Consider the following 19,926-nt stretch of genomic DNA (forward strand, 5'->3'; position numbering starts at 1 on the left):
TATTAATAATAAAGTGATCCATTTTTGAATTTTATGAACATCGAATATAGAAAGATGTTTATTAAAGCGTAGCAACTATACATTACACCTACAAAATTTCGCCGATCAAATAAATTAAGATGCTAATTATAACCAATGAATATATGGATAATAAACGAACTGCAACATTTTAAACTTTATCAGATTTCGAACTCCTTTTATAAACCACGCATGCTTCCAAATGTAATGTTTCGAAATATGGAAGAGATTAAAATAGATAATAAATGATGTGGAATCGAGATATATGATTAATGATTGCATTGTAAAATAATATGATAAAGAATATCTCCAATAAAAAAATCCAACTGCAATAATATATGCATTCGAATATAGGGATTATTGTATATTTCAGAAAATAAGTCTTGAGTTATTTTCAAATTGTTAGAATATTAGAATTTGGCACGTTATGACCAACATTTTTCATGATATAATTTAATTTTGATTTTTTTTTCTTACCATTATTTTCACGGAGACCTGACAAAATGTATTTGTCAAAAACATCTAATTAGAACTTAACCCATTTTAAAATATTTCTTCATGGTAATAAGAATTTAATATTAATAATAAAGTGATCCATTTTTGAATTTTATGAACATCGAATATAGAAAGATGTTTATTAAAGCGTAGCAACTATACATTACACCTACAAAATTTCGCCGATCAAATAAATTAAGATGCTAATTATAACCAATGAATATATGGATAATAAACGAACTGCAACATTTTAAACTTTATCAGATTTCGAACTCCTTTTATAAACCACGCATGCTTCCAAATGTAATGTTTCGAAATATGGAAGAGATTAAAATAGATAATAAATGATGTGGAATCGAGATATATGATTAATGATTGCATTGTAAAATAATATGATAAAGAATATCTCCAATAAAAAAATCCAACTGCAATAATATATGCATTCGAATATAGGGATTATTGTATATTTCAGAAAATAAGTCTTGAGTTATTTTCAAATTGTTAGAATATTAGAATTTGGCACGTTATGACCAACATTTTTCATGATATAATTTAATTTTGAATTTTTTTTCTTACCATTATTTTCACGGAGACCTGACAAAATGTATTTGTCAAAAACATCTAATTAGAACTTAACCCATTTTAAAATATTTCTTCATGGTAATAAGAATTTAATAATAATAATAAAGTGATCCATTTTTGAATTTTATGAACATCGAATATAGAAAGATGTTTATTAAAGCGTAGCAACTATACATTACACCTACAAAATTTCGCCGATCAAATAAATTAAGATGCTAATTATAACCAATGAATATATGGATAATAAACGAACTGCAACATTTTAAACTTTATCAGATTTCGAACTCCTTTTATAAACCACGCATGCTTCCAAATGTAATGTTTCGAAATATGGAAGAGATTAAAATAGATAATAAATGATGTGGAATCGAGATATATGATTAATGATTGCATTGTAAAATAATATGATAAAGAATATCTCCAATAAAAAAATCCAACTGCAATAATATATGCATTCGAATATAGGGATTATTGTATATTTCAGAAAATAAGTCTTGAGTTATTTTCAAATTGTTAGAATATTAGAATTTGGCACGTTATGACCAACATTTTTCATGATATAATTTAATTTTGAATTTTTTTTCTTACCATTATTTTCACGGAGACCTGACAAAATGTATTTGTCAAAAACATCTAATTAGAACTTAACCCATTTTAAAATATTTCTTCATGGTAATAAGAATTTAATAATAATAATAAAGTGATCCATTTTTGAATTTTATGAACATCGAATATAGAAAGATGTTTATTAAAGCGTAGCAACTATACATTACACCTACAAAATTTCGCCGATCAAATAAATTAAGATGCTAATTATAACCAATGAATATATGGATAATAAACGAACTGCAACATTTTAAACTTTATCAGATTTCGAACTCCTTTTATAAACCACGCATGCTTCCAAATGTAATGTTTCGAAATATGGAAGAGATTAAAATAGATAATAAATGATGTGGAATCGAGATATATGATTAATGATTGCATTGTAAAATAATATGATAAAGAATATCTCCAATAAAAAAATCCAACTGCAATAATATATGCATTCGAATATAGGGATTATTGTATATTTCAGAAAATAAGTCTTGAGTTATTTTCAAATTGTTAGAATATTAGAATTTGGCACGTTATGACCAACATTTTTCATGATATAATTTAATTTTGAATTTTTTTTCTTACCATTATTTTCACGGAGACCTGACAAAATGTATTTGTCAAAAACATCTAATTAGAACTTAACCCATTTTAAAATATTTCTTCATGGTAATAAGAATTTAATATTAATAATAAAGTGATCCATTTTTGAATTTTATGAACATCGAATATAGAAAGATGTTTATTAAAGCGTAGCAACTATACATTACATCTACAAAATTTCGCCGATCAAATAAATTAAGATGCTAATTATAACCAATGAATATATGGATAATAAACGAACTGCAACATTTTAAACTTTATCAGATTTCGAACTCCTTTTATAAACCACGCATGCTTCCAAATGTAATGTTTCGGAATATGGAAGAGATTAAAATAGATAATAAATGATGTGGAATCGAGATATATGATTAATGATTGCATTGTAAAATAATATGATAAAGAATATCTCCAATAAAAAAATCCAACTGCAATAATATATGCATTCGAATATAGGGATTATTGTATATTTCAGAAAATAAGTCTTGAGTTATTTTCAAATTGTTAGAATATTAGAATTTGGCACGTTATGACCAACATTTTTCATGATATAATTTAATTTTGAATTTTTTTTCTTACCATTATTTTCACGGAGACCTGACAAAATGTATTTGTCAAAAACATCTAATTAGAACTTAACCCATTTTAAAATTATTCTTCATGGTAATAAGAATTTAATATTAATAATAAAGTGATCCATTTTTGAATTTTATGAACATCGAATATAGAAAGATGTTTATTAAAGCGTAGCAACTATACATTACACCTACAAAATTTCGCCGATCAAATAAATTAAGATGCTAATTATAACCAATGAATATATGGATAATAAACGAACTGCAACATTTTAAACTTTATCAGATTTCGAACTCCTTTTATAAACCACGCATGCTTCCAAATGTAATGTTTCGAAATATGGAAGAGATTAAAATAGATAATAAATGATGTGGAATCGAGATATATGATTAATGATTGCATTGTAAAATAATATGATAAAGAATATCTCCAATAAAAAAATCCAACTGCAATAATATATGCATTCGAATATAGGGATTATTGTATATTTCAGAAAATAAGTCTTGAGTTATTTTCAAATTGTTAGAATATTAGAATTTGGCACGTTATGACCAACATTTTTCATGATATAATTTAATTTTGAATTTTTTTTCTTACCATTATTTTCACGTAGACCTGACAAAATGTATTTGTCAAAAACATCTAATTAGAACTTAACCCATTTTAAAATATTTCTTCATGGTAATAAGAATTTAATAATAATAATAAAGTGATCCATTTTTGAATTTTATGAACATCGAATATAGAAAGATGTTTATTAAAGCGTAGCAACTATACATTACACCTACAAAATTTCGCCCATCAAATAAATTAAGATGCTAATTATAACCAATGAATATATGGATAATAAACGAACTGCAACATTTTAAACTTTATCAGCTTTCGAACTCCTTTTATAAACCCCGCATGCTTCCAAATGTAATGTTTCGGAATATGGAAGAGATTAAAATAGATAATAAATGATGTGGAATCGAGATATATGATTAATGATTGCATTGTAAAATAATATGATAAAGAATATCTCCAATAAAAAAATCCAACTGCAATAATATATGCATTCGAATATAGGGATTATTGTATATTTCAGAAAATAAGTCTTGAGTTATTTTCAAATTGTTAGAATATTAGAATTTGGCACGTTATGACCAACATTTTTCATGATATAATTTAATTTTGAATTTTTTTTCTTACCATTATTTTCACGTAGACCTGACAAAATGTATTTGTCAAAAACATCTAATTAGAACTTAACCCATTTTAAAATAGATTTATATGTATTTCTTCATGCTAATAAGAATTTAATAAAAGGATATTTATGATTTTGTGTATATCTCAAGCTTAGCATTTATAAATTACATTTAGTATTTCCTACTATATTCCATATTGAAGAAGAAATTGATAATAACCGCCTCCAATATTCCTCCATTAAAATAACAATGATCGCGAAATTATTTAATGCCCCCATATCAGGATTATGATAAAAATTATTAATAATTTTATATAGAATAAAATTAACAGAATTAAAAATTATGTTCAAGAAATTAAAAGATAAATAAAATATCTTTTTATATATGAGATTAACAGATCAATTTCATTCTAAGATATAACATCTTAATTATATTATATATATATCTTAAAATCCTTATTAATATTATATTGAATTTACCTTAGATAAATATAGATTTAATTATTTTTAGGCGTAGTCGGGAAGAAGACTTTTGTAATTAAGTTAATATAAACCTGTAAATATCATTTTACCCTAAAAAAATCTAAATAAAACTTTAGCCATAATCTATAAAATATCACTACGAACTATAATTTGAAAGGAAAAATATTAAAAACTACATTATTTCTATAAAAATTTAACATAGCCAAAGCCTTAAAGAATTTATTCCTAAACCTTAATATATTTAGTGAGGTTAAATATTTTCTAAGAATTATACTAAAATCTTTTTTTAAATTATGCCTGTAAATTATATTTTATGTAATTTAAAATATATTTGAAAAATTATTAATTCTACCTTGGATCAACATTATATATCAATGTTTGTATGTATATTATGTGGTTTCTTTTCTATTTTCTTTTCCCTGTAATAGTTAAAGTTCATATCAACACCTAAAAAATTTCAAAATTAAATATAATGTATAATCTTATAAACTTATCCTGAACCCAGGTTTAGTGATAATTAAACAAAGCAATATTTATAAAATAAACGAATCGAATACCTAGTGTCTTTGATACTATGCAAAATATTATGAACAGCTCAGATTTTTTATTTTGGCTCGGCATAAATTCATTTGACCCGGATCTGCTCTGCACTATTTTAATAAATGTAATGTTTATTATAGTCAAATTACTTCGATGATTTGAGGTTTTAAATATAAAACTATAAATATATTTTTGAAATTCTTTTTAAAAAAATATTTTATAAATTTCAAAAAAAAAATAATAACAACTGTTGACTATAAATTGAAAAAGGCCTTATCGATCGATATTTAAAAAAAAACAAGAAAAAAAAATTACCCTTGATAAAATTTTAACATATTTAAAAAATTTGAAAAGCTATAATTTTTAAAATATATTATTCTCATATCATCAAATTTTTGATTGACAGCGAGATTTTTATTTGTAAAATAACTAATTCATTTTATCGCATTATTTTATACTAGATAAAAAATATGACATCTTTATCTATACATTCAAAATATTAATATGAGATGAATCGCGATTTGCTAGGTCACAAATTTAGAAAAAAATTCCAAGGGTCCCTAACCTTATAATTTAAAAAAAAAAATTTCTCAAGCCCAGCTAAACCCATAATAATTTTGAAAATTTTTTCCTAGCACAGCCCATAATGGTTTTTAAAGGATTTTCCCAAGCAAGATCCAAGTCTATATTTTGAGGAATATTTTCCGAGTCCAGTCCAATCCATAAAAATTTTGATAATTTTTTCCCAAATACGGATATAATTTAATATCTTATCACCGAAACCTCTCTATAATGGTTATAAGGTTATTGGTCGTATACGTACAGTTTCTCCTAAAAACGTCTAAGGATATCAATTGAGAGCTAATAAAAAAATCAGCTCAACAGGAGGTCAAACTCTTCCTAATGGGCGTGTCTAGGTCTGGGGGTCATGAATATTTTTATTAAAACAAAATATCGATATGGGTATAAATAATCGTATCACGTCAATACCGCAAAACTTTTAGCGCGAAATGTATTATCGCGAATGCATTATCGCGAATGTCGATTACCGCGAAAAGATATTATAGCGAATGCATTACCGCGAATGTATCATAGCGAATATATTAGCGCGAATGCATTACCGCGAAAATATTATAGCGAATGCATAACAGCGAATGAATTATCGCGAATGCATTATAGCGAATGAATTATCGCGAATGGATTATCGCGAATGCATTATAGCGAATGTATTATAGCAAATGAATTATAGCGAATGCATTAGAGCGAATGTAATACCGCGAATACATTATCGCGAATGTATTAGAGCGAATACATTACAGCGAATGCAATATCGCGAATGCATTACAACTAACATTATCACAATGAAATAGTGATTTATATTTGACAAAATTATATTTAACCCATTTATTAAGTTCCAAAAAACCAGAGAACCAGCTTAATTGTTTATATTTATTTAAAGTAGCGTTTTAATATTTACCTCTAAAACACGTCACTTGTTATTTATGAAATTCGTATTTTATTAAAAAATATGTGGAATTTGGTATACTCAATTTTTTTAACGATTAGATTAAGTCGTTTTTTACAAAAGACCCTATTAATAAATATTTTAATATTTTATATTTAAGATTGATTCTAGTAAAAGTTAATTTTTGCCCCAATAAGCCTCAAACCCCCTTGTAGATTATATTGGCTTATTAAGTTTCCTATAGGATAATTGTTATTATCAATAAGACACCATTTATATATAAATAATTCATAAAAAATTTCAAAATGTGATATTTTATTTTAAAAAATGTTTAAGTTTTAAAGAATTTTTTAATTTTTTTTTCTAATTCTTTTGAATATCAACCACCAGAAAAGGTGAAAGTTAAAGGGAAAAAAATAGAATTTAAAGGTATAATAGCCAATGAATACTTATTATATCATATTTTTAAGCATAATATAATTAATTCGACCTAATTCTACTAGCTCATAGTTACTGATATGATTAACCCTTTCCAGCGCTAAAAAATATGTTGATAATTTTTAATTTAAATATGATTAGATGAAGGGGAACATTGGATTGAGACCTCTATCTTATTAAATCTTTTGTAATCGTCAAAATTATTAATTTTATAGCTTTAAAACATAAAATCTTATTATTTTCAAATTTAACAAATGCTTTATATCATTCGTACCTTCAAAAGTAACTTTTTACACTTTTTCTATTTTTAAAAAAAAGATTAATATACAATTTTACCACACAAAAATCATCTTATATAAAAGAAAAAATCATATTATATAGAATAACAATTTACCCGAACAAAATTGATAATATAAATACTTCAAAATATGATCTTAATCAAAGTGGTGCTACTGGGGCTATTTATACAAATAAATTATATCAAGCTTAACAATCAAGACTGCTTTCAATGTCAGTTATTAGTTACATGACTTTGCAATTTTATTGTTTTTTTATTTGCAAAGATTGTGAATTGTTTTAAATGATTTTATATAACAGAAAGAAAAGTAATACGGCTGTTGTGGTACATAAATAAAATTTAAAAGAAAAAGTGGAATGAACGGTAAAATGCTTATTGTAAAAAGGAGAGTTATTTTTGTGTAAGTTTTTATGTGTTATAAGATAAGAAATAATTTTTCTTGCGGTACGTTTGATTTTTTTGCGGTACGTTTGATTTTCTTGCGGTACGTTTGATTTTTTTCCCCTTTCGTTTTTTTCCCAGTGTATATTATAATGGTCCATGTATTCTCAGCCAGGCCGTAAAAGGGAATGTAAAATGTTGTTAAAATAAAATGAAAAGGGAGAGAGGGTAGTGGATGCCTGGTTGAGGTTGTAATTTTGTTTAATACACTTTAATTAATAAAAGTTTTTATTTTAAAGTTGTTTATAAATAAATTTATTATAAATTTTAATAAGAATAAATTTATTTTATATTTTAATATTATTTTTTGTGTAATTTTATCCGAAAATATTCATCAAAAAAGTAATTTTATAAATATTTTTCCTATTTTTTTTTTCTAGATTATATGAATTTAAGGGATATTTTTTTTACTTAAACTTTATAATTATATAATGCTTATACGGCCTAAATTTTTATTTCTATCGGACAGTTGAAATATTTATGATTCGTACCTGCAAAAGTAACGTTTTAATCCTTTACAAATTATGAAAGATAAAAATTAATATAATTTTTTGCCACCCCAAAATAGTGTTGTTAAATTACCTAACTTTCACCATCTCTATCATGACTTAGTCGAGCTTTTAGACTAAAAAGTAGAATTAAGTCTCTAAGTTAAGTCTCAACTTGAAGATTGATTCTAATATTTTTGAATAAAAACATGGCTACACTATTTTATAGTTGACTAAAGTTAGCTAGTTTAACAACACTACCCCTAAATCATCATATATATAGGAAAAAAATCCAATGTAAAATTTTATAAATTTGATTTTATTAGTGTTCTCTCATTAGTTTACTAATGGGAAGAGTTTATAAACCCTTTTAATACATTGGGAATTTAATCTAAAATGTGTTTGAAATAATGCAGAGAATCCATAGCATTTTTGGGGACTATATCAACTATAGTTAATCTTATAAACATAGTTATTCCTATTAAGGCATCATAAGATACTTTAACATCTTCATAATAAAAATCTAACAAATTTTTTTTTTCTATCACCATCTGAAAAAGGTTGGGAAGTCTTTTGTGGAAGTAATATTTGCAGATGTAAGTGCTGCATGATATATTAAAAATTCATTTATTTGGGTTATAAACGATCTCATTTTTTTTTCTTAAAAATAGTGAGCTGCATTATTTTATTTTTCTAGCATTTGTAAATTTTTATATAATTATTTTGAAATAAATAAAGAAGGAATTTTATAAATATTTTAAAAGTCTGTCAAAAAAAATATACAAATAAAAAATATTGCGTCTTATTTCTTGGAATATTTTTAAAATATATAATTATATGATAACAGCCCGACCCAGCCATAATTTTTTTTAAAAATATTAGGCCCTACGGCATAATTTTATCATTATCAGATCTTCTCTTGATAAAATAATTAATTTACAAATTACCGTAAATGCTTATATTGTTAGTGGCATTTAATAATGAGATTTCTTTTATAATACCGAAATATTTTTATGTTATAGTTTATGATTTAGGAGAAATTTTTAAAAAGATGAGTGTCCCTACTACATTTTTAAAATATTTTGAGATTATTAAGATACACAATAAAATAGATTTCATAAAAAGAACGATGACGCGTTTTAGAGTTATAAAGATTTAAAAACGTAAAGTTTTTTTAGTCAACCGGTAAATAATCTATTTTTGATCTCATAATCAACTTTCTTCCAACAGTATAGACTAGGGCTATTCGCGTTTTTGTCAAAATCATCATAAGCCTGAAAATAATTGTAGCTTTTGAATTTATAGAATACTATGATATAGCCCAGCAAACATTTACCTATAGTTATACATTAATAAATATTTTTAATATTTTATTGATTCTAATAAAAGTAAAATTTTTCTCCAACAAGCCCCAAAACCGGGGCTTGTAGATTCCATTGATTTAGTAAGTCTCTAACATAGATGATTATAATTATTATTCTTCTATTTTTTATGGACTATGTTTTATTGATACAATACATCATTTGCATCTAAATAATTTATATGAAAATGTCAAAATATGACATTTTATTAATTTTAAAAAATGTTTAAGTTTTTAATTTATTTTTAAATTTTTTTTATAATTATAATAATTATCATATAAAATTAATTTAAAGCTATAATAGTAGCCAATGAATAATTATATCATAATTTTAAGCATAATTTAATTGATTCAGCTAGCCTTGATTCAAATAGCCTCTAGTTAATCATATGATTAACCCTATCCAGCGCGAAAAAAACATGTTGATAATTTTTTCTTTTTATTATAGTAAAAAGTTTTTTTTTATCTATAAATATAATATAATTAAAATTTTTCAAAAATATTTTTTAAAAAATAAATGGTTCATATAGATACAACCCCCCCCCCACACCCCCCTTCCCATCTTCAGCCATATCTGGAGGCATAGAAATTTTTAAATAAGCTAAGATGAAGGGGAACATTGAATTGATTAGACCTCCATCTTATTAAATCTATTGTAATCGTCAAAATCATTTATTTTATAGCTTTAAGTTTAAAACAAATAAGAAGCCAGGTGCCGTCATGTAAATTCTCGGAATACCCTTGAATAAAAAAATGGATAAAATAATCTTAAAAAAAATTATTCAACGCTGGGCGATAAAATAATATGATAAAATTTTAAAAATAAAAAAAGATTTTTTCTTGTCCCAAAATAAAATATAAATCCTAATTAAAATATAAATCCTAATTAAAATATAAATCCTAATTAAAATATAAATCCTAATTAAAATATAAATCCTAATTTGTATTTGTTTATGTTCATTGACAAATTATATCTTAAAATTTTCGCGGTATTGACATGTAACCCTTATTTTTAAATTTTATTTTATTTAAATAATTCGTGATAATTCTTACTAGTTTCATATTTCTTAGTAAAAAAAATCCCCGCACCTACTTATAACCTATTTTTAATTACATCAAATATATGTAGTGAACAGCAACTCGTCGACCACCACTTTTATCCTAGATGGATGCCTTTATACAATTACTAAAACGAAACTTCAAGAAGTTCAATCTAAGCCTAGGTAATATTATAATTTAACGATATATTATGATAAAATTTTTTAAAAAAATTTATAAAGGCACCAGACATCTATACATTATAATAAGTATAAACCTACAACTAAAAGACTAAGATCCACAATACCAGATTGCTGGTATTGTGGAAAACAACATTACGTGACAAAATGCCGCACCCTCCCGAATGCTCCATGGAATAAAAAAGAAAATAAATCAGAAGCTACAACATCTCATGATATTAATATGAAAAATTAATTTATATTTATTATAAAATTAATAATATATATGATATTTTATTTCAAAATTTATAAATAAATATAGTGTTTATCATATGAGAATCGTGTGATATATGACTAATTTTAGATATTTTTGCAAAATTTATCTTCTTTTATAATTAGAGAAAATTTAGTATTTGTTCAATTTAAAATGCTTAGGTATTATTAGTACCTGCAGGGGAGACTGGGGTATGGTAAATCTTTTGGCAAACCACCTCATTTCATTTTAAAATTAAATACACAAGAAGGTTATATATATGTCGTAATTTTTAAAGGGATCATAACTATTCGGGACTATACGGTATTATCACGTTTGAACCGTGATAAACAGGAATCTTATATTTAAAAGCGTTTTACGCGCGTTTCTTTTTATTTCTTTATAATTTTATTAATGTTGTTTTATTGGCCTTATGAAATAGGTTATGTCTCACATAGGGTATCAATCGATAGCTAATCTAAAGATATATTCAACTAAAGGGCAATCTCTCCCCGTAAAGGGCGAGTCTAGGTGATGGGGTCATGAATATTTTTATAAACAATAAATAATCGATATGGTCAAACAAAAGCTAATTTAAATATCTTTTGACTGAAAGCATTCATCGTCGACTAGAAAACAAATATTTTTATAAACTTGAGTCGTCGACTAGAGGACGAATATTTTTAAAAACTTGAGTCTTCTGAAGTCAAAATATAATATGTAAATTCAACTTATACTTTTTATTCTTTATTAATTAATAAAGTTTTACAAACATTTTTTATCTCATGAATATGGGTTAAGTTTATAAAAATATTCGTCCTCTAGTCGACGACTCAAGTTTATAAAAATATTCGTCCTCTAGTCGACGACTTAAGTTTATAAAAATATTCGTCCTCTAGTCGACTTGAGTTCACCACTTGAGTTCACGACTAGAGTCGACTTGAGTTCACGACTCGAGTTCACGACTAACGACTTCAGACTCTGAGTCGGAGTCGGGTGAACTCGACTTTTTAACAACACTAAATATTATATAAAAAAATATAAATTTAAATAAATTATTCACAAATTAAAAAAATATAAAATTCTTAAAATTTTTTTTGAATTTGACCATATTTGACCGGTCAGAAATCGGTCGACCGAATCGTATTTGACCGGTCAATTACACAAAAGAATGCAAAACGAGAAGCTCTAATAATACAATCGTAATACATGTGTACATTTACAATTTTTTTTTTGATCAAAATCAGGTTTTTTATCATATTTAAAAAAAAATATTTTTTCCTCTTGGTTCATATATCATAATTATGTTTTGTTTTTATATATACGTTCACTTTCGATAAATAATGATTTACGATAGAGGAGTGTTGAGATTGGAAAGGGAACGGGAATAGTTTACGGAAGGAAATTTTTCTATTGACTGAAATGTTGTTAAAAATTTTTAATAATACTGAAATAAGGTTAAGGAGTAGGATTTAAGGTTAAAAAGATATAGGAATGGGATAGGCAAACTTCTTCTTCCAATTTTAATTCAACTAATTATATGAATTTCTGAAAAAATAATTTAATGAAATATATATATAATTTCGCCAGAGTCCATTTTCCATAATGCATAGTGTATTTGGAACAGATTTTTTCAATCTTTAAAAATAGCACTCTCAAGATATTTACTCAGTAAAATTTGTTAAACAGTGAATATGGAAGGGATATAAATATTGGAATGTCCTAACGTTCCCCTGTCCTAAGAATACCCCACCCCGGTCTCCCCTATTATTCTTAAAGAAAAGGAAAATAATTATACGCCCCCCCCCCCGCACCATCTTTAAAAAGTTTTATTGCTTTCCATAATTAAAATAAAATATTTGTTTATTAATCTTTATATTAATTAATTAATTTTTTACATATTATTTTCTATTATTTATAAGCATATTAATTCAAAAAATTTCAAGTAAGCCCTTTAATTTTTTTTAAATATACCCGGGCCGTGCCGGACCTAAAAAAATATTTTTTTAATATATAACCAGGCCTAAAATTTTTAAATCCCGGCCGGGCCTGGTCATAGTGATGGTATAAATCGAAAATGGCGTCCAAGATAGAGATATTCACGGTATTATATAGGGTAGTATAAAATTACAGCTAGTTTTTTTAAAAACTGGTCAAGATAAAGAACTGGTACTAATAAACTAATATCATTGTTCCTAAATAGAATAATAAAACTAAAAAAATAAATTCCCCATTCGAATCATCGAAAATGATTTTATTTTCCTGAACATAGTTGGGCAATTACAATATTTTGAGCTATTTAAGCCAATTTTTAGCCGAAGGTTTATCACTTTGACCTCAGGGGTTTTCTTATAAATATAACAGTTCAAATTTGAAAGAAACTATTATAAATTTAAACTTATTAATGTTCACATATTTTCTCCGGCAAGTAGCCGACATTTAACCATTACCCAACTATAGCCCTGAACATTAAAGAGTTTTTCGTAAGATATGCTGCCTTAATCTAGCTCTCTGAGAAAAGACATTAACAGTGCTTTTGATATATTGTTTTTGTTTATTCAATTAAATTATAAATAAATAAGAATTATAATTTACCAAGATTTTATAGCCATTAGACGGGGTCAAGCGACACATATCGAAACTATGTAATCTTTGTCTCCTCATAGTTTTTATCCCCAATAAAAGCATTAAAATTTATTTAGACCTCTATTTCATGAGTGTCCCAACTATCACATATGTGTGTCCCAACGTAAACAGAATCTGTGATGGTTGGGACAAAATAAAAAAAAATTTTAAATCGAATTTTCTTAAAAAAATCGTTATAAAATATATAATCCTGTTAGGTATAGTATTATTTAGCGTTATCATTATACTATTAAGTTGTCCATGGATTTAGTCTAATCAATAAATGAAGCTTAAAACTTGGGTGAATAAACATCCAGATAATAATTTTTAAAATATATGATAAAATTAGATGTTAATATATTTATTGTAATTTTTAATTTATAATATAATTCTTATATATCTTATGGCCATAGACTGGGTCAGAAAATTAACTATCACATAAACTCATCTAGTTTTGTTTCATATTTTATTTTAAAGATTAACGATTGGATTACACATTCATGTTATAATTTAAATATTTCCTCGTTGAAGCTACTAGTTACGATAAAACCTACCTGCACATCTTACAATGAAATTTATACCTTATGTTTTTTTTATCGAGACTAAAATTTATGCTATATCAGGAATGAAATTACATATCATTGTACAGGGAAATAACTTTGTCGTAATTTTTAATGGGATCAGAACTATCCGGGATCATCACGGGTTTTAAAGGGATAACTAAAAAATTAGGGTTTTAAGTTAAGGAATGATAATACCGTATTATCACGTTTTACCGTGATAAAGAGGAATCTTATTTTAAAAAGCGTTTTACGCGCGTTTCGTTTTATTTCTTTTTAATTTTATTGTGATTATTAATTTCCAATGTTCTTTTATTGGTCTTATGAAATAAGTTATGTCTAACATAGGGTATCAATCGATAGCGAATCAATAGATCTATTCAACTAGAGGTCAATCTCTCCCGCGTTATGGGCTACTCTAGATCTGGGGTGTCAGGAATATTTTTATAAACATAAAATATCGATATGGGTATCAAATAAAAGCTAATTTAAATATCTTTTGACTGAAAGCATTCATTCTTGGTCTTGATGGATATGACTTGGAATGGTAAGAATCATACTGGTAAATGTTTATCTAATTGCTATTTTTCTTAAGTAGTGTACGTGCTCCTAGCGATTCAAATTATAATATATACTATTATTTTTATTTGTATTCCAATAATTTCACTTAAATAAATATTCACTAGTATTATTCTCATAGTTAAAAAATCGAATATTATTCTATTTTCATATACTATTTTGTAGTTTATTTGATAGTAGCCAAACCAGACCCAACCTGTAAAATTGTGATTATTTTTTATTTGGGGTTGTCTGAAATTTATTTTTCCATGTGGTTTTTTTCGTACAATTTTAAATTTAATAAAGGATATCAATTAGTTATCTGCATCGGGATTAATTTTTTAAGCCGGACCCGGCCCGAAATTTATTTTTAAAAATTTGTTCGACCCTGCCCGATAACAATTTTTTCTTATATTTTTCCCGAAAAACGTGACCATATAAAAATTATTTGTCCGCCTGGCTCGGTCAGAATTTATTTAAATATAGAAAACATTATTAATTTTTTAATTGTAAAAAAAAATCTACAAATAAAAATTATTGCGTCTTATTTCTTGCAAGAATTTTAAAATATATCATTTATTTCATAAAATTGAATGATAACAGCCCGACCCAGCAAGAATTTTTTAAATATTAGGCCTAATGAATATTTTACTAACTCTAGCCTACTAATTTAACTCTTCATTTTTATATTTTATTTTAAACCAGATTTCACCACAGTTTCAAATTCAACTTACACAAATACTTTATTTCTTTTTTATAACCAGAATAGTAGTAATGACCCTGAAGGTAGTTGTTACACACAAAAAAAGCAAAAATTTCTACGAATCATATTATAATACTGAATATATTCTTTCGGACAAAACGAAATATAAAATAGGAAACACAATTACATTGCTAGATAAAAATACAACTAACTCAATAGGCAATACCATAGAAAATATTTTAGCAAGATTGCCTTCGTTTATTGCATATTTAATAGATAGGAATAAGAAAGACAATGCTTAAAAAAATAAAAATAAAAAATAAAGTTATCTATTGGGGATCACGTACTCATTTCAATATATAAAAAAGATAGATCAAATCTTTGTGATACCCATATCAAAAAAATTTATTTTTTAACGCCCCCCCCTCTATATCTACCCCCCAGACCAAGTCATAATCCATCAAGACCAATCAAGTTTATAAAAATATTCGTCCTCTAGTCGACTCAAGTATATAGACTTGGTTCACGACTCGAGTCGACTTGAGTACACGACTTGAGTCGACTTAGGTTCACGACTTGAGTCGACTTGAGTTCACGACTTGAGTGGACTTTAGTTCACGACTCGAGTCGAATTGAGTTCACGATTCGAGTTCATAACTCAAGTCAGTTTGGGTCTATTTTTTCGACCCAAAACTTGACTCAGTCGATTAACAACACTATTAATATTACTTATAGTTTATGGTATTTTATTTTATCAATTCCAGTTAATCTTCCAAAAATAAAATTTAGTCACATTTTATTCATTCGTTCATCCTAAAATATCTTTAAATATAGTAAATATTTTTTTTTAAATAATAATTTGCATTTTTGGTTATTAATTGGCTTTTTTTAGAAAAACAAAAAAAAATTAAAATATAATTATAATTTAAAAAAAAAATCTTCTAAAATTTCCATTTTTAAATCTTCTAAAATTTCCATTTTTATGTTTTTTTCGTAGCTTTTAATCTTTTTTTGGATAAATATTAAATTCTCATCTTCCTATCCTAATTTAAACTAAACATTGTTCTTTCTGTGTACCCTTATTCTCACGTGATTATCATGACATTTTATGACATATCTCCTTAATTTAAGGAGATATTCGGTAATCAAACTTTCGAGGATTTCGTTGATTTCGAAAGAAAATTCGCCGCATTTCAAGAGCAAACCGGCGGCATATTTAGGACCAAAAGTAGTATGAGGTTGGGGGCGCCGAAAATAAAAAGCGGTCATAATTGACGAAAAGTTTAAATACGGAGGTGTCACTTACATTTGCGTGAGGGAATGAATCAATAAATCCCCCAAATTTTACGCATATAGTTCTGCCAAAGCTTTTCTATTTGACGCACTTATATGTTATAATTTAATTTTTTTTAACTGCTTAACAAAATAAAAATTTGTCAATTTTTATGTTTAAATATATAATTTTATTTTTAGGGGAGCATCATGCAATTGCAAAATAAACATATCTCTAAGCTATAAACCCGCCATTCAAAAGTTGTACGTAACTAGCACTAATCCCAAACACAACCATCCTATACCTATCAAAAATCCAAAAGATAGCTTAATCCAAGAACCTCACAAATCACCTTCACCCTTGGACAATCACCATTCCGAAATCGAAGGTAATTCTAATCCCAATTATTATTTTTTATTGATTTCCAAAAAAAAAAATACAAATAATCCCTCCTTTTGTTCCATAAAAATTTATTATTATAAATTAATAAGCTTATTTTTTTGATAGATTTGATTATTTTTTAAAATGATATTTTTATCATATTTATAAAAAAAATACAATAAAAGCCGATATTAAAAATTTAAGCCTCTCTTTTGAGTATTCTTTTTTTTTTTGGTTTAATAAAATCTCTATTTTAGAACTACCTTGATATTTAATTTTTTTTATAACAAGAACAATTATATATAGAATAGTACATTTAGGATATCCTTCCCGCCTTTCTGCCCAATAAGCAATAACATTGTTATCGTCTTCGATTTTAAGAATTCCGGAATGGTCATTACTATGAGCATTAGCCTTTGGTGAATCATAACTCAAGTTATGTGAGTTATTGCCATTTTCGAAGCTTTCGGATGAAAAGTGTGAAGATACAGAACTATTATCATGAAGCCAGGCAAAACCATTGGATAAATCTTCAGGCATAATTTTAATATCGTCGTTAATCTCAGAAGTAGGTGACATGTTAGTAACATTGTTTGAGCGTTGGTCCATTGATGCCGTGTTTATACTTGACTGAGAAATTTTAATTTCAGGTTCTGTTTCATTGTGATTCCAAGTTGAGGCTGCCCATAATTCATTGTTTAGCATGAAAGATTGGAGAAAACTTGAAGGATTAACATAAAATGGGTTCATGTTTAAAATATAAATAAATAAATTCGACTACTTCTTACTATTTTACTAAACTAAAAACTAATATACCACAAACAAAACACAATTAAAAAAATTATTACTATTTTCTTACTTATAGTAACTAGGATAAGAATTTAAAAAAAAATAAAACACTGTTAACGTCTTTTCTCAGAGAGCTAGATTAAGGCAGCATATCTTACGATAAACTCTTTAATGTTCAGGGCTATAGTTGGGTAATGGTTAAATGTCGGATACTTGCCGGAGAAAATATGTGAACATTAATAAGTTTAAATTTATAATAGTTTCTATCAAATTTGACCTGTCGCATAAAACTTTTTTTTTTCAAAACAGCAGTTAACTTATCTTTATAAATCTATGTCATTTTTTTTTTTACTCTATACTCTTATTATAATAATAATAAAAAAGAATCACTCGACTTCTCAAAAAAAGTTTATATGTTAAAATTTAGAAGAAAAAACCCCATTCGAATTAATGTATAACTGCCTAAATCTAGTTTTGAATTAAACGCCAGGCTGTCAAAACATCAATAAAACTAAAAAAACCTTCAAAATAAATAAGCTTTTTCATTTTATTGTATTTTTGTTTTATTTAATATTAATGAAAATGTATCGTCATAACAAGAATTTTTCTGAAAATACACATTTAATTTTAATTACCCATATATCATAGGAAGAGAAAATAAGAAAAACTTTTATTTTGCAAGCTCTACATATTGATTAATAAATCATATCTCCGATTTTTCATCTTTTTTTTTAAATTTCAATCTTATTGCAATAACAAAAATCAATAAATATAATTAATAAATATATTGCTTATCGTTGTCAACACCAATCTGAGAATTTTAGCCAAGTACAAAAAATAATTTGAATTTATATAATTTTTATAATTTAAATTTAAACGTATCCTATACAAGATCAAAAGAAGTCTGTACTGCCCGACCCATTGTTTGCTATAAATATCTCATTGAATTTCGTAAGTTTTTTATTTTTTTTACAATGGAACTTAGTAATCCCTAGATCGTAATAATTTTTTAACGGTCCATTCACTTGCTTGCCGATGGCTTTTATAAAATCTCCCTATATCCATTTGTGTAAAAAATGCTTTTAGCTCACCACCAGCCCGATGTTTAATAATTATTAGATTCTTATTTCAGAGATCTACTAACCCGAAAGAGACCGGGGCCCTACGGTTCGGGCTATTTGGGTCTTAATTTTTTTTAAATATTAATTTTCCTTCGTGAAATAAATTGACATTTTTTAAAAATCTTGCAAGAAAAAGGCGTCAATAACTTTTTTATAGTATATTTTTTTTCTTAGCAAAAAAAAATTTGCTTCGGGCGGGATATATATGAAAAAATTTGTTCGGGATCGGGCCGGTTTTCTGACATTACAGCTATTTTACTTGGTTTATACGTATTGCCATTTTCGTATTTTTTGATCCGATTTAGAATACATTCTTGGAATGCTTTTTTGCATATTTTTGCCTCGTATAAAAGGTGTTTTCGCAAATTTTAGATCTTAAATAATTTAGACATATTTTGTTTTCATTTTTTAAAACATAGTATAATCCTGATTTTCTGTTATATCGGAACGATTGTAATACCTATCCTAACAATATGGGGAAAAAAAATATTATCTAAAAATACGTTACGAAATATTTCAAGTTAGGCATAATATCATTAAATTCTAATGATGGTTAAATCTTTAAACTATTAACTAGAACTTCCTCTTAAAATTTGCAAGAACCTAAATCTGTTCTATCTTAAGTATAAACAAACTAATTTATGTTATCTAATATTTAATTTTCAAAGGATTGATAGGATACATTTTACAGGATTTGAGTGTTAAATTTTTCGATTTATTAAGATGTCTTTTATAGGGTTGTAAAAAAATCAATAAGAAATAAATATATTTGATAAATCCAAAATGTGTTTTTTTTTGAAAACTTGGATCAAAAATAGGTTTTATGTTTTTTCAAATATTTTTGAAAAAGTGAAAAACATACTTATTAATAAATAGATC

The 19,926-nt window shown here is 25.9% G+C and overlaps 1 long non-coding RNA gene across 1 annotated transcript; it reads right to left on the reverse strand.

The window, feature by feature from the left end:
* Positions 1–4,937: 4,937 nt before the first annotated feature.
* On the reverse strand, positions 4,938–5,268 carry LOC135930756 (uncharacterized). The gene is made up of 3 exons (XR_010572886.1): positions 5,227–5,268; positions 5,095–5,187; positions 4,938–4,984 (listed from the first exon to the last, which is right to left on the reverse strand). It is a non-coding gene; the product is annotated as an uncharacterized LOC135930756 (long non-coding RNA).
* Positions 5,269–19,926: the final 14,658 nt, after the last annotated feature.

Source organism: Gordionus sp. m RMFG-2023, unplaced genomic scaffold (assembly GCF_954871325.1).
Source record: "Gordionus sp. m RMFG-2023 unplaced genomic scaffold, tfGorSpeb1-WG-v2 contig_60, whole genome shotgun sequence".
NCBI classification, from domain to species: Eukaryota; Metazoa; Nematomorpha; class Gordioida; order Chordodea; family Parachordodidae; genus Gordionus; species Gordionus sp. m RMFG-2023.